Consider the following 15,039-nt stretch of genomic DNA (forward strand, 5'->3'; position numbering starts at 1 on the left):
TTTTAGCACCGTGGTGCTGTCAGTCCAAAATGTAGATTCTTCTAAGGGCATTTGAAGCTCACCTTTAAGCATTTTGTCCATTTTAACTGCCACAACGGCTGCAGTCAGCTCCAATCTTGGAATCGTGACCTGTTTCAATGGTGCAACTCTTGACTTGCCCATCAGGAATGAACAATGCTTTTTACCCTCTTCGTTGGTTAAGACAAGGTAAGTGACAGTGCCATATCCATCTTCACTAGCATCTGCAAAATGGTGCATTTGTGCTGTTTTTATGGTTCCAATTCCGGTAGGTTTGAAGCATCTGTTCACTTTATAGTCCAAATCATCCATCCATTTTTTCCATTTCTGAATGTGTTTGACTTCTACTTGTTCATCCCACCTAAAATTTCTCTTTGCATAAGTCTCTTAGAATAAGCATTGCTGGCAGTAAGGCGGGCGCTAGAAAACCAAGTGGATCATAAACTGAGCTAACAACAGACAGAATACCACGCCTTATAGCGGGCTTGTCTTGTAACTTAATCTGAAATTTGAAACTGTCCGTTTGTGTGCACCACTGGACACCCAGGGCACGCTCTGTGGGAAGGAGACTGTGGCTCAAATAAGTCCTTTTGTTTATGAGCTCTGTCTTCTTCAGGAATAGACAATAAAACTTCTCTGTTGTTACTCACCCACTTAGTCAAATGAAAACCCCCTTTGAGGCATAGAGCTTGGAGGTCCTTTGCCAGCTTTATTGCTTGTTCCTCTGTTGTCACTGACCTTAAGCAGTTATCCACGTAGAAGTTATTGAGAACGGTGTTAACAGCTTCCTCAGGAAATGTATCTCTGGAGTCTTCAGCTGTTCTACGCAAAGAATAAGAAGCACAACTGGGTGAAGAAGTAGCACCAAAAAGATGTACTGTCATTTTGTATTCTTCAAGGTCTTTACTTAAATTACCTTCAGGCCACCATAAAAAACATAAAAGATCAGTGTCTTTACCTGGTACTTTAACCTGGTAGAACATTGACTTAATGTCTGCCATTAAAGCTACTGGCTCCTTTCTGAATCTTGTAAGGACGCCAATGAGTGTGTTAGTTAGGTCGGGACCTTTTAATAATTGCTCATTAAGTGAGATTCCCTGATACGTGGCTGTGCAGTCAAAGACCACTCGAATTTTATTTTTCTTTGGGTGATACACACCGTGATGTGGGATGTACCACACTCTGCCTTCATTGCAATTTAGGTTTTCTTTGGGTACCTTGATAGCGTAAACCTTGTCTATAATGTCTTTCATGAAGGCTTTATAGTCTCTGTGGAAACCTGAATTTTTGCTCAGTTTTCTTTTGAGTCCTATAGTACGCTGTTCAGCAATACAGCGATTGTTTGGCATTTTCAGTGTTTCATCCTTCAAAGGCAAATTTAAACAATAATGGCCACCTACCATACTCGCAGATTCTGAGGCTATGCGCATGAACTTCATGTCCTCCTGTGACATCTCTTCCTTTTCTTCACAGCTGCGTTCTGAAAAATCTGTGTTATACTGTTGCAGCAACAAATCCTCAATCTCTGTTATTGACACGCGATTGATTGAATGTTTGTGCATCTTACCACTTTGTTTTGTGAGGTCATCTATCTTTTTATATGGTCCACCGACTACCCATCCAAGTGCAGTCTTCATAGCATAAGGTCTATAGCAAGCCAAATTAACATTTAGAGATATCTCAAAATGAATTTCGGATATCTTAAAATGTAATTTACTTTTTAAGATATCTGAAACTCGCTTTGAGATATCTTAAAATAATTTCCTTTACATTTTAAGATATCTGCAATACATTTCGGGATATCTCAAATGCATTTCAAGATATCTCAAATACAGTTTCAGATATCTCAAAATAGTTGTGTCTGCATTTCAGGATATCTCAAATGAATTTTCAGATATCTTAAATGCATTTCAAGATATCTCAAAATCATTTCCTGTAAAACTGCCTATTATTTCAATGGGACTTCTTGTTTATTATAAGATATCTTAAAATGTATTTGAGATATCTTGAAATGAGCAGGAAGTGATGTTGAGATATCTGAAAATGTATTTGAGATATCTGAAAATGGACAGGAAGCTGTTTTGAGATATCTGGAAATGTATTTGAGATATCTTAAATTGTATTGTAGATATCTGAAAATGCTATTGAGATATCTTGAAATAATCGAGTGTCCTTTTAAAGATATCTTAAAATGCATTTTAGATATCTTGAAATACAATTTTAGATATCTTGAAATACATTGTTAGATATCTGAAATAGAGCAGAGACCCATTTTAAGATATCATGAAATTAATTTTAGATATCTAAAAATGTATTTCAGATATCTGAAACAACAATGAATTTCAAGATATCTTAAATGCTTTTTAAGATATCTAAATTATATTTCGAGATATCTTAAAATAACTTCCTTCTCATTTTAAGATATCCCAAATTCATTTTGAGATATCTGAAATGCATTTTCAGATATCTTAAAATGACTTCCTGCACATTTCAAGATATCTCAAATACATTTCATGATATCTCAAAATCACTTCCTGTGCATTTCGAGATATCTTAAAATAGGCAGGAAGTTCCATTGAAAGTATAAGAAATTTTACAGGAAGTGATTTTAAGATATCTGAAAATGTATTTGAGATATCTTGAAATACGCAGGAAGTTTTTTTAAGATATCTGAAAATGTATTTCAGATATCTCAAAATGCCTGCAGATGTATTTTAAGATATCTTGAAATGTATTTGAGGTATCTCAAAATGCACATGAACATATTTCAAGATATCTCAAATTGCATTTAAGATATCTTGAAATGCATTTCAGATATCTGAAAATGTACAGCATATCACTTCAAGATATCTTGAAATCTGTTTGAGATATCATACAATTCTTTTTAGATATCTTAAAATAGATGTATTTTTAGATATCTATAATTCAATTTGAGATATCTAAAATGCATTTCCAGATATCATAAAATTCATTTTGAGATATCTCTAAATGTTAATTTGGCTTGCCATATAGGGTCCACCTCCTTGGCTATAGATGGTTCGTGACTTCTCGAAGATTTCCGGGTAGTTGATTCCTATTAAAAGATTAACTTCAGAGTCAATATGAGTTAGACGTACCTCTTTAAGATATGCCCACTTATCGATATCTTCTTGTAGTGGAATATTTTCTCTGTCCATTGGAATGGAGACCTGTGTAAAGACTTTTGGCAAATCAAAATATTTATCATCATTTAGACCACAGACTTGTAAATCTGATAATACAGAACTTTGTGTTAGCACTTTTGAATCATCATCATAGTTATTCATAGTTTTGAGAAATACTTGAGTTCTTCTTCCTTGAAGGTTTAATTGTCTCTGGAGCCTTTCAGTGCAAATCGTAACTGTACTGCCTTGATCTATAAAGGCGTATGTTTCTACATACCTTTCGCCTTTCTTAGATTTTACCTTAACAGGAACTACCTGTAGTGCACACTCTTCTCCGGCCCCAGTAAAGGCACAAGTTCCAGACTCTGTTTCCTTTTCAGTAGATGTCGCCACACTAGCTGTGGATTTAGATGTTGTTCCGGATTCTCCTTTGATGTGCAAGATGTCTGGGTGCTGAAAAGAACATGTCTGACATTTCATTCTTTCTTTACAGTTCTTACCAAGGTGCCCCTGTTTGAGACAGCGAAAACATAAACCTTTAGATTTTAAAAAGTCAATTCTTTCTTTGTGTGGCAATCCTTTGATTTTACTACATTCAGCAAGGATATGCTGACCACTGCAAAATACGCAAGGCTTTTTAAATGCACATGTATCATTAACAGTCTTTTCAACCAAGGTTTCTCTTGCCTCCTCTTCATCGATATCGGAAATGCTTGTGGCAAAAATACTTCCCGATCTCTGTCCATATTTCTGAGGAGACTTACTTTTGTCAGTTTTTTCCTTTTTTTTTCGTGCTACCTTGTGAGACATCTCCATAAAAGGGATCCATCATCATCCTTACCTGACGATGTAAAAAGGTGATCAGGTGATCAATACCCGCTCTTCTGGCTTCCTTTTCTTTAAATTTAAAGGCCCAGCTTCGCCACTTGTCTCTTAAAGTATATGGGAGCTTAGAGATTATTGTACGAATATTTGGATTGTTATTAAATGCGTCGCGACTCCCTGCGCTTGTCATTGCGTCTATACAGCTATCAAGAAAGATTGCATATTCTCTCAGAGCTACACTATCATTTTGTTTTATTTGAGGCCACTTCAATGCCCTTTCCATGTATGCATCAGCTATGAATACTTCATCACCAAAGTAAGTTTCAAGTTGCTTTCTGGCCTTTTGATAACCTCGAGTTGGTGGCAGTCGCACACAGCCTTTAACTAAGTCCTGAGCAGGACCTCTTGTGAATTGGATCAAATAATCTAATTTATCTTGAGGGTTTTGTAACACTTCCCCAACAGCGTTATCAAAGGCCCTAATGACGTCTGCATAAGCCAACGGGTCACCTGAAAATAAAGGGACCTGCCTGTGTGGTACTTCGCCACGCGGCGCTGGAGGTGGTTGAGTAGTAGCCGTGTTTTGTTGGGTTAACTATTTAGCCATTTCTGTAATTGCTTTTTGACATTCAGCTTGATTCTTCTGATATTCCGCTTGATTTCGCACTAATACATCTAGTTCATCGTTTCTGGAGCTCTGAGTGTCGGGTCTTGCGCTAGTTGTGGGTTGTTCCAACCTCTCCACTTTAGCTTCAAGGTTTTGTAGCATTTGTATTATACTATCAAATTCTGTGCGTTCAAGTGTGACTGTCGATGAGGGTGATGATGCCGCCGCAGCGCCTTTCTGGGCTAAAGAGTCACATTTAATTTCCAAAGCGAGCTTTAACTGCGGAGAAGCCTTTCGTGTCTTTGACTTTGAGCGATCCCGTTCTTGCAATTGCATCCCTTCGAATTTGTTAACTAGCTGTTCGTCGGATGTGTGTGTTAACAGTCTATTTGCATCTTTTAGCCATAGCTTTGTAATGTTAATAAATTCGTTCCAATTCTTAGAGCTTTCAGCGAATGTCGTTTTCTGTTTCTTAATCACGCCTTCTTTACTCAACATTGATATTAGCCTTTGATTCAACTCTTCTATCTCACTGTGCGTCTCCCAAAAATTTTCAAGTCTTTCGGCTACTTCTGAATGATTTTCTGGAGTATCTTTAAGACTTTCTATTTCAGCTATAAGCACAGAAAGTTTATCTTTCCTCTGACTTTTATGACCTTTAAGATCTCCGATTACATTCTCTGGCTTAAAGTCAGTACTCAATTCACTACTAACTTCACTTGAATTATGCTTAGACATTGCCATGACAACAGCTGATTCTCTTGACAGCAACAAACGTCACAATAGGAACGTTCCAACAAAGCGGATATTTCCTTATAACGAGGCTTCAAAAACTCAGGCAAAAGCAAAAGCGATCATCCACAAAGTCTCTTATAACATCACAGTCTCTTAAAATCTTCTCAAGTTCAGGTACGGCGACCTTGCTTTCATTTACGATAATGCATAGGTAGAAGATAACAGCACAGTACCTCAGAATGACTCAGTTCTTTTTCTTTCGTTGATAAGTTCTGGAGCAGAAGCGTCCTCTGTCTTCAGATGGTAGATTCCAGTCTCAAGGCCTTAAGATGGCTAGTTTTCTGATGAAAATGTAGCTGCGTTTTCCCAAAGTTTCCAAAATTCTTCAGCTCTAACTCAAAAAATGGGATTCAACAAAGGCCTGACGTGCAGAAATGATCCCACAGACAAAATATCTTTGTTTTTAAAAAAGTTTAGTTAAATTTTAAAGTAAAACAGTTCACACAAAAAAAAGAAGAAAAATTAAAATAGCAAAAAAAAGGAGAATATTATATTTAGAAAAATGTAGTTCTGAGCTTAATCTTGTTACAACTTAAATCGTTATTAATTTCTTATAATTTCTGAACCATTTCAAAACGGTCAGAAAACTGTGTGCTTATCCCATTTCTAAACTTAAAATGGGTTTATCAAGTCCCTCTTTACTGGGACCTGTTCTAAACACAACTGAGTTTATTATCTCACTGTATCTCAGTTATAGCAAGAAGATTCTATCTCTTACTAACTTATAGGGGGAAAAAGACTATACCATTGTCTATGACTATATAAGAAATTATGTTCTATTCAAATAAAGCAAACATTAATATGAGTTTAACTCAATATATATATATATATATATATATATATATATATATATATATATATATACAGTGGTGCCTCGCATAAAGAACGCCTCGCACAGCGAACGCTGCACACAACGAACTTCATTTCATGATTCATACAACGAACTTCGTTTCACACAACGAAGTCGCCCAAGCTTCCACGACCGCTTTGCCCGAGCTTCCACGACTGCTTCGCCCGAGCTTCCACGATCGCTGCCGATGTATTGCATCCTTCCGGGCAGGCACTGCAGGCAGTCGTTAGTCACTGCGCTTAACTTAAGCACGTATCGCGGCAATCTTTCTTCATTACGAATTAAATCACGCACGTATCACGGCAGTCGTCCTTTTAAGTTAAACTCAATATTTTTTTTATATCATGGCTTCTAAAAAAAGCAGGAAGGTGATTTCTGTTGAAATGAAACAGGAAATAATTAGAAGGAGTGAATGTGGGGTAAAACAGTGTGACCTCGTCAAAGAGTTTGGCCTCAGCAAGACCACCATTTTCACCATTTTGACAAATAAGGATGCAATCAAATCAGCCAAAGTAGCCAAAGGAGTATCAAAACTATTTCATGAAAAACATAGGTCTTCAATCCACGAGGAAATGGAGAGGCTATTAGCGATTTGGATTAAGGACAGGCAGGTGAAAGGTGACGTAACAACCCAAGATATTATCTGTCACAAAGCCAAGAGAATTTATGACGATCTAAAGAAAAACGTCCCTGGAAGTAGCAGCAATCAAGATAATGAAGAAGAATTCAAAGCCAGCAGGGGGTGGTTTTTTAGATTTAAGAAAAGGTGTGGAATCCACAGCGTTACTATGCATGGTGAGGCTGGCAGTGCTGACAAGAAAGAAGCAGAAAAGTTCTCTATTAACTTTCAAAAATGTATTAAGGATGAAGGATACTGCCCACAACAAGTGTTCAATGCCGATGAAACGGGTCTTTTCTGGAAAAGAATGCCGAGCAGAACCTTCATTACAAAAGAGGAGAAGAAATTGCCAGGACACAAAGCCATGAAGGACAGACTTACCCTTATGTTTTCGTCTAATGCCAGCGGAGACCTCAAGATCAAACCTCTATTGGTTTATCACTCTGAAAATCCCAGAATTTTCAAGAAAAATAACGTTATTAAGTCCAAACTGCCCGTCCATTGGAAGTCCAATCAAAAAGCCTGGGTGACCCAAGTTATCTTCAACGAATGGATTCTGGAAACCTTTGCTCCTGCCGTGAAGAAATTCTTGCTGGAAAAAGAACTGCCGCTCAAAGCCCTTCTGATACTTGACAATGCCCCTTCTCACTCAAAAGACCTAGAGGAAATATTGCAGGAAATTATCCTTTTATCAAGGTGCAGTATTTGCCACCAAACACCACATCCATTCTTCAGCCAATGGATCAGCAAGTTATTGCGAACTTTAAAAAACTCTACACTAGAGCCCTCTTTAATAAGGTGTTTGAAGAATGCGAGTTTGGTGGAGACAATATGACTGTCCGAAAGTTTTGGAAGGAGAAATTTGATGTCCTTATGGCAATACGACTTATACAGAAGGCCTGGGAAGAAGTGTCACAAAGGACCCTCATTTCTGCTTGGAAGATGCTTGTGCCTTCGTGGACCCAGGAAGAAGCAGTAGTTGATGACACAGAAGTGGTGAAGGACATCATCACAGTGGCCCAAAGGTTGGAATTAGAGGTAGAGGAAGAGGATGTAGAGGAGCTTATTGAGGAACACGAAGAAGAGCTGACAACTGAAGAGCTCCAAGCACTTCTGGTCCAGCAACAGGACAATGCTCAAAGGGAAGCGTCATCTGATAACGAGGAGCAACAATCAAACAATCAACCAATCCCAACTGCTGACATCAAGAACATCCTGGTCAAATGGAAAGCAGTTCAGGAGTTTACCAATGCCCACTATCCGGATTCAGCTGAAGCAAACAGGATCAACGATCTTTACTCCGATACTCTTGTCCGTTATTTCCGGCAGATGTTGAAGAAAAGAGAAAAACAAACGACTTTGGACAGGTTTTTCATGAAACCATCGGCCAAAAAGCAGAAAATGGATGAAGATGTGCAAGATTCGGTAGACTCTACTTAGTCTGTCTTAAAATTTAAAAAATGTGTGTTTTTTTAAAAAAAAATTATGTTTTTAGATGTATCTAAATAAAAATAATAACAAAAAATTTATCTTTTTTTATGTCATCTTAGCATATTTTATGCTACAGAACGAATTATTTTTTTTAACATGTATTGTTATGGGAAAACGCGTTTCACATAACGAACTTTTCGCATAACAAACTTGCTCCTGGAACGAATTAAGTTCGTTGTGTGAGGCACCACTGTATATATATATACATATACTGTATGTGTGTGTGTGTGTGTGTGTGTGTGTGTGTGTGTGTGTGTGTGTGTGTGTGTGTGTGTGTGTGTGTTTGTTTGTTGTGATGGAAGGCCAGGAACCTTACCTTGGGAGGATGGGTTTGGGAGACAGCTTACACAGGACTTTGTCTCCCCTGGGACACTAGATGGCAACAATAGGTTACAATATGCCCATAAATTCCCACAGAGCATCATGGGAAATGGAGTTGGCTGACTCAAGGGGACTGGCAAGCCATACTTGTCAGGCTACAAGCCACAGTTTCAGGACACCAGAAGTACTTATGGGTGTTACATAAAATGAGTTGTCTGCAACAACTCTGGCAGGCAGAGTCAGGAGGAGATGGACAGAACTTGTGGAGAGGAGCAGAGAAGAAAGAGTAAGAAAAAGACAGAGACAAGAGTATTGCTGCACATTGGATTTGTGCTGGTGATTTGCTGTGGGAAACTCTTCCTTTAAAGAGATTAGCACCAACGGAAGTCTATTGTTTTTGGCAAACTTGTGTCTGACCTGTGTGTGTTGGGAGTTTGGGGAGCTGCAGTGCTCCCTAGGGATCATAGTGTGTGTGTGTGTATGTATGTATATATATATATATATTGTTGCAGGTGGCTGGGGGGGGGGGCGACCCAGCTGGGACACCCCGGAGGACCGGAGGAGGGCTTACGCTTCCCCCAGACCATGTGGGGGCGACCACCCTGGTACCTATGGGGACCATGGGTACAGAGCTTTGTAGCTCAACCCTGTAGGGGCCCATGGTCACGGCCAGGGGGCACCCCAATGCCTTTGGAGCCCTGGCCCTCAGCATTTCCGCCACACCAGGAAGTGCTGGGGGGAAGAAGACCAGGGACACCCGGAGTGCTTCCAGGTGCGCAGCTGGCACTTCCGCCACACTGGGGAGTGCCGGCGGAAGATTGCTGGGAAGCACCTGGAGCACATCCGGGTGATTATAAAAGGGGCCACCTCCCTCCATTCGTTGGCTTGAGTCGGGAGTGGAGAAGGACGGAGCTCGGGAGGAGAGGCAAGGAGGCGGCCTGAAGAAGAGAGGCATTCAAGTTGGCCTGGACTTTGGGGACTTTTGGAGGTTTTGAGGTGCACTTTTGTAGATATGATTGTAAATAAAATGTGTTGGGTGAACCATCGGTGTCTTACTGTCTGTGTCCAGGTCGGCTTCCACAATATATATATATATATATATATATATATATATATATACACACATACATACATACATACATACATACATACACATACTGTATGCATATTAACTGTTTGTTCTATTTGAGCCACACTCCTACATTTTCATTTCAAACAATTATTTTTAAATTGATGTAATCTCCATTCACATTGTTTACACAAGTATTTCCATCCACACTAAAAAACATATATGACACAGACCTTCACCAGTTCCTGGTATGGTGGAAGTGCTGCCAAACAGGACCCAGCAAACATCCAGGCACTCCCTGGTGGTATCCATGGGCCCCAACAGGATTGAGCTTCCGTGCTCCAGGCCCATGGCCCTGCTGTAAGCAAAGGGGGCTGCCCTCTATCAGTCCTCATACAGTGTCACACTGTTGCAAAAGGTGGGCAGGTCACAATCATTTTCTCTTTATTTCATATTCCTTCTTAGTTGTTGGTTACTCAGCTAAAAACCCTGAATTTGAACTCAGCATGGTCTGCTCCGCACACCATGGACACCACATGAGATCAGCCTTTATTGTTATCCCAAACCCTTCACTCTATTAAACGTGACCCCTTCAGTTTTATGGCAGCTGTTTTTAGAAACTACTCTGTAATATGAGTGTGAATGTTTAAACACACACTAATGATTTCCTTGATTTTAATTGCCTTTGGAAAAAATATCATTTGATTTATGATATTTAACCAAAATAATTAGTAATATGCATTTTTTCCACTTCATCCTACAACCTTAATTTTTACTGTCTGTATTTAGTAGAATGCCATGCCAGATTCCATTTCCATCCCTTTTGATCAAAAAAATAAGGTTACATTGTGTATTTTCAGAAGTTTCAAAATATATTGTCTGGTCTGAAGAATCTTGTTTTCAGATGGTGGTGTCAGAATTTGGCACAAACAATTTGAATCCATGCATCCCTACTTCCAGGTTACAGAGTGGTGATGGACGTTGTCACACACGTGCACTTGGGAGACAACTTCAAGGCTCATGTAAATGTAATTACACTCCTATCCAGGGGTTGGTGCTGTTGTCTAATGCCTTTTCTCTTATTCTGCTGCACTCGGGTCCCAATCCAGGTGGTTCGTCATGTGGTGGGTGCAGCAACGCATTATCAGCACTTGCTCCCAACCTACCTACCTACCTCTGCAGAAGCGCTGACTGACAGTCGCATCCCTAATGACATCACTTCTGGTTTCCAACTATCTGAATCTGCATGTTCCTGTTCTCCCAAGTGGAAACCAGCATCATGGCCATCTTGGAGCCAATTGAAGATTGACTTAATTCAAAACTTTATTTGATTTGTGATTTATTTTGAATTGCCAATTATATGGGGATCTCGACGGTGCCCAACACTTTATCTGTGTTCTTCTTGTTTTTACAGCATGTAATGATGCAAGGAATGTTTTCATGGCGTACATTATGCCTCTTTATATCAAATTGTAATATAATTCTGGTCATTTCTGTTTTTTTTAATGTATTATGTAATACCATTTTGTTTTTTGTTTGGCCACAGCTATATTGTTTGTTGTTGCTTTGGTGGTTGCTTTACTCTTGATAGCAGCTGCTCTGCATGTTATATCACTTTCTATGCCACTCGATAAACGACGGCTGTGTGAAGCTCACATTATCAAAGTTATTGGATTATAAGATAAAATCTGTTATCAGAATTTATATAGTTCATTTTCACACAAAAAAGCTCAATTAAAATTATATACTAGCCATTCCCTGCTGCTCCACCTGGATAGTAGTGAAACAGGACAAACTTTCAAAATCAATAAACAAACAGGTATCGCTAGCTAAGCGAAGGCAAATTACACTCCAAAACGCATGCTTCCTCCTCCCCTCGGCCGATGAGAGAAATCGCAAAATCAACTGGAATGTTCAAGAAAATTCTAGAAAGAAAAAAAAACAGATCTAAATCCATTAAGTAGTTTTCTTGTTCTCTAGCTAAGCAGATGTAAGATACGCCCCGAAGTTGAAGCGTGAGTAAGGAGGGCCCGCCTCCCTCCCCTTGGCCCACAGCCTCTGTCTCGGAGTCGCACAAATAAATCGGTACTGCAAGCGAACTATGATACATAGCACAGTGAGAGAAGTTGCAAAATCCACCGGAATGTTCAAGCAAATTCTAGAAAAAAATCTAAATCCATTAAGAAGTTCTCAAGTGAAAGCAGACAGACATACAGACAGACAGACATTGGATTTTATATATAAATAGAGATATTTAACAGTTCATTTTCATGCAAAAGAATCAAGAGTGGTCTCCCCTAGACTTTCTTGTATTCTCAAACATGGGGATGGATATTTCAGGAGTAAACCGAAAGACAATGATTATATTTTTATATTATGCACATTAAAGAACCATCAACAACAAATTAAATCAAATTAATAGAATATCGAACAATTATTATAAAAGTAAAGTTGAATAAATCGGACTCTGCAGCTGAATGAATAAAAAAGTAAAGTACCACTTCCGGTTAACGGAAATAGCCCAAAAGTTGATAAAAATCTACGCTTTGTACCTAATACTTGTAGGCAAAATTTGGTTGACCTAAGTGAAAGCGTACTCAAGTAATCGTGTTTACACACACACACAAACACACAGAAAAAATTTTTAAAAATGTTTTTTTCAGACTCAGGGAGGTCTAAAACATCAAGATTCATCTAAATCTCGAGGTCAGATTTTTGGACGATTACAATACTTTCCCTTTACTTCGTATATAGAATTAGGCAAAAGTCCCATCATTCTTCAGGAGCCAAGGTAACATACTGTTGAAGCCTTATGTTTCTCCAGTGGAGGTTCTGGTCGCTTTGTAGCCAAATACCTTAGGCTTCAGGAAAACAGAACTTCCCATCTCTTTATCTGGTCTGTTGGGGTGGTCATCTGCAGTCAGTCCTGTTTCGTAGTCTGAATCCTTTCCCAACAATGGTAGCTTTAGATGGGGCTGTGTGTTTAGATTCATCTTCCCCGTGCTCTTGAAACATGTGCCTACCTCCTCCTCAGATGGCATCTATCTGCACTCGCAATCAGACGGAGCTTTTATGCCTGACTCGCTTGAGGGAAAAAACCAAAGTGCCAGCAATTCTCATCAGAGAGAAGCTTTCTACGGACGACACAGCGCTCTCATCTCAAGCTGAGAAGGCCCTTCAGATACTGATTGATCGCCTTGAGCTAGTCGGCAGAGAGCCTGGAATTATGATCAGCTTGAGGACACTGGACACCATTTCTACACCTTCTATCATGACAGCAACAGGTTGGCTCAAGTAAACAACAAGAGGAGTGTCTACCAGACATGCATCCTCAATACACTTCTCTGTGGCAGCTGGACATGAGACACTGAAAGCATGTGTGATAGGAAAGCCATCTCACTTGTAGTGCCTTAAACAAATAATGAACATCACCTGGCAGAATCATATTCCTCATAGTGAAGTCCTGGCTCATGGAGGAATGGCCAGTCTGCTGTCACTTTTAGGTCATTAACAACTCCACTGGCTTGGATATGTGCGACCGATAGAGGATGGCTGAATGCCTAAAGGTATCCCATATGGCCACCTTTCCACTGGTTTGACCTCAGATTTAAGTATATCTGTAAACAAGAGATGAACGCCTACTGTGAGGTAATGGCAGATGGCCAAGAGACCTGGCAACAAGTGATGCAAAGGGGTGTCAGGCAGTCCACTGAGATAAGAGGTGAGAGCTAATGGTGTAAAAGAGGGAATGTCACAAGCAAGGAACAGTGTCCTCTCCATCAAATTGATACCCTGCAGCATGGTCTGCCTCTCCAGGACTGGAGGATAAAACAACAATAGACAATGTAATGAAAAGTCCCAAAGGTGACATGGGTGCAGGGCACATCAGCACTGTCCCTGACACATCCATGAATATATACACAAACTGTACATATTTATGTACATCTCTGTCTATCTCTACATATACAGCATATATATAATGGTGGACTGCTGACGCCACAGATTCCCACAGGGTTCAGTGGAAGTTAGAGTTTGACACAGCCCTGTTGGGTTCCATGGGGGAAGCTGTAGAGCCCTACTTTAGGCTTCCACCACAGCTGGGAGTACTTCTAGATAATGCTAATGGACCACCTTAAATGCTCCCAGGTGCAGCATAAAAGGGACCTCCTCACTTTACTCGAGGAGCCAGAGGTGGGAGGTGGAGGATGAAGCTTGCCAGAAGAGGCGTGGAGGTGGAAGGAGCAACAGATACAGAGATACAGCGACAGAGAAGAAGGAGGAAAGAAAGAGACATTGTTGTGCCTCACTGTGCTTGGTGCCTGTGTAATGTGCTGTGCAGCTGGGGAATGAAAGAAAGGTTTCCCCCCAGTGGACAAATAAAACGTGTATGTTGCCTGACTTGTGCTTGGTGTCTGTCTGTGTCAGGTTTGGGGAGCTGGTGCGCCACTATATATATCTATTATTAAAAAAAATCTTGAGACGAGATGAGACAGTCTCATTTGCAAGAGATTTTATCAAGTCCCCCCCTCCTCTCAAACATTTCCAGTTAACAGCCAATGCCCATGGTCCTCTCACCTCTCATTTATGTGAATGCTTTTGTCAGACACAGTTCCTGAGCTCTCAGCTCTTAAAAATGTTTACGTTTTCCTCACTTTAAATTCCACAATAAAAGAAGTCTTATTATGTCCAAATCTTAATGAAGAATTTCATCCTGAAGGGTTATCAACAGAAGAAAGGAGTACACGGGCAATCCTAGCACTGAGAAACAATGAAGTTAAATGAATTTACGCGAAAATTGTCAATCGGTTACATGGCAAATTGGTTAAATGCGTATCAATAGACTGTGCTGAAACAGTTGGTGGTGATTGTGCGGAAGATGAAAACATCAACTTACAATATCCCATAGGTAATGTAGTACATCTTCTGCGGAAAACATTAGACACCAAAGGAGATTTTGATATGCCATTTGTAATTAAACGTTTACAGTTTCCCGTTAGAATAGCTTTTGCTATGACAATTAACAAATCACACAAACATTCGAAAAAGTCGGTTTATTTATTAGAGAGAAAGAAACGATATTCACTCACAGGCTGTTATATGTTGCGTTGTCATGATGTAACTCCAAACACGGAATCAAAATTCAATGCGATATTGACGAAAAGTTAATTCCAAATATTGTTTTTACTGAAGTTTTACAGTAAAAGTGCAATTTTAAAAAGTATTTGTGTGTTAACTTCAAAGCCAAACAGAACAAAAACGTATAATACAATAAATACATCTAATGCAACATGAAACACTCTT

Source organism: Erpetoichthys calabaricus, chromosome 18, assembly GCF_900747795.2.
Source record: "Erpetoichthys calabaricus chromosome 18, fErpCal1.3, whole genome shotgun sequence".
Taxonomy (NCBI): Eukaryota; Metazoa; Chordata; class Cladistia; order Polypteriformes; family Polypteridae; genus Erpetoichthys; species Erpetoichthys calabaricus.